We start from the raw sequence: 2080 nt of genomic DNA, 5'->3' as shown, positions 1-2080 counted from the left end.
ATCAACCAACTTCCTCTTTTGGTAGCGGCTTCCAAAATGTGTTTTTTAGAATATTTTGTTTTCCAGAAGTCCTAGATTCCTAGTAATTTACCAGAAAGGAACTGCAGTGACATTTCTCAAATCTTAAGTTTCTGGACAGAATTTGATACTGATTTTAGGGACATACTGTACGATGGAGTACTAAGTCCACTTGGGGGTAAAAGACATTGGACATTCGTCGTAAATAATGTCGTAAAAAGGCACGTTAGAAAAATAATTCCGTAATTTCAAAAGAGACTCGTGAGAACAAATCCACATTTTACCATCAAAAACCTGAATGTGATGAAGAAAAAATCCTATTTTCATGTTTAGACTCTAAGATTTTATTAGATTTGAAACTGTTAACTCCAAACTTGGCAGTTAAACTACTAAGAAGAGCCTAAATTTCATCTGGAAAACTGGGTATTAACAATGTGTACTCTCTAAATATTTCCATATAGTTTTTTGCCTGGGCCCTTCTGAGGGTAAAAACACAACTCCACTCAGGGCGACTGGTACATGTAGACAGCACCGTGGGAAGAAAACCCATTTTTGGATTCAGACCCCAAACATGCCTTGAAAAACAGCCATTAACCACTAATAAATATAATATGTTTCCATATGTGACCATTAGATAACAGCAGGAGTCAGTTCTGCTCGGTCTATCCAGATGATGAACGTTATCAGGAGGGAAAAAAGCTTTTTTCATTTTTGAATCCTGATTAGTGTCTTTAATTAAAAGTTCTTTCAGATTAAAGTTCCTTGGCAGGACTCTGACACCAGGTAAAGTTCGTAAACTCCCAGGAACAGAACATTTTTCTTCATTCTGAAGTGTTTAGGCTTCTCCTGTTTATAGACTGAAGCTGTGTGTTTATTTTTCTTTTCATTTTTTGAGAGCCAAACAAAGAAGGGACCTGGAATTTATCCCATCCCCCACTTTTCTTTTTTTTTGTTGGCCACAGTGAACGCACCAGAACAGAATCTAGCCTCCGATGGGCTCCTTTAAAGCACGCTGAGGCCTTTATGCTGCGTTCAAGTCATGTTCACGTTATCTGACAACTGGAGATGGCTGTGTGATTACAGAGTTGCTCACGTGAGGGGTAATAATCCCGTCCATCGACAGCATCCCACTAGAAACATGAAATAACCATTTGACTAACGACGGGCTTCCATATACTGTGTGTTTGGTTTCAGACCCAGATGATTAAACGCCTTTTATTCTGAGCTTTCAGAAAAATGTCCCAAATCTAATTTTGTCAAGAATTGTGACTTTTTAAGTAAAGAAGAAAAATCTTTTTTGCAATGTGGCCCAAATTATAGAAAATATTTTTCAATTGGTAAACTACACCAATTATGACTAAACTAGCGTTGCTCTGGGTTTTCAGTCAAAGCAACACGGGTCAGCTGAAAATGGAAATACATCTTCAGACGAATGGACAATAACGTCCCAACGTGTTCCCTATAATTAGTACCAGATGAAATGGTTCTTTTCAGGACATTATGAAATTAAAGACACAAACAATATATGCGTTTATGGTTTTGGTTTCTACCATTTTTAGAAACGCAGCTGAACTTCTCTCTACTAAATAGAAAGGGATGAAATGAACCGGGAGACAATGAAATGTAGTTCCATCCGTAACGAGGGTTTGTTCTTTGGAGTTTCTCATTTTAATTTTGATGTGTTTAGGTTGAGGACTGTACCAGATGTTTTCTGGCTGTTGGTCTCACATCTGATGTTCAGCCAGACTCGTGTACAACTTCCTGTAAAGGTTTGCCAGTAAAAATGTTTAAGGCTTCCCCGTCTTGTTTCACTCTGACTCACTTCTTGCTGCTCCTGTCAGATGTTGCAGATTTGGGGGTTTCACAATTAATCCCAACTTTTCTTTCACTTTATAACAAGCTATTTAGTTTATTTACCCATAAGGAAAACCAATGATTTACATTTCTCATGTTCATTTTGTAATGTTTTGATTAAGTTGTGATGTTGCTTGGTTTTCCAAAGAGAGCAGTGGTGTTACTCGACTGTACTTAACCCTCGTGTCTCCGTGTCTCCATCGACCAT

General features: G+C 37.9%; 1 protein-coding gene across 1 annotated transcript in view; it reads left to right on the top strand.

Moving 5' to 3' along the window:
• Window positions 1-1815, top strand: part of LOC116687913 (bromo and FHA domain-containing protein DDB_G0267958) — a 6965-nt gene extending 5150 nt beyond the window's left edge. The window contains exon 5 of the mRNA XM_032513635.1: window positions 1-1815. This exon is cut by the window's left edge and continues 1085 nt beyond it. The gene's annotated coding sequence lies outside the window, so the exon portion shown is untranslated.
• The last annotated feature ends 265 nt before the right edge of the window (window positions 1816-2080 follow it).

Source organism: Etheostoma spectabile, chromosome 4, assembly GCF_008692095.1.
Source record: "Etheostoma spectabile isolate EspeVRDwgs_2016 chromosome 4, UIUC_Espe_1.0, whole genome shotgun sequence".
NCBI classification, from domain to species: domain Eukaryota; kingdom Metazoa; phylum Chordata; class Actinopteri; order Perciformes; family Percidae; genus Etheostoma; species Etheostoma spectabile.
The sequence above is the reverse complement of the archived record's forward strand: the minus strand, read 5'-3'. Positions and strand labels throughout refer to the sequence as shown.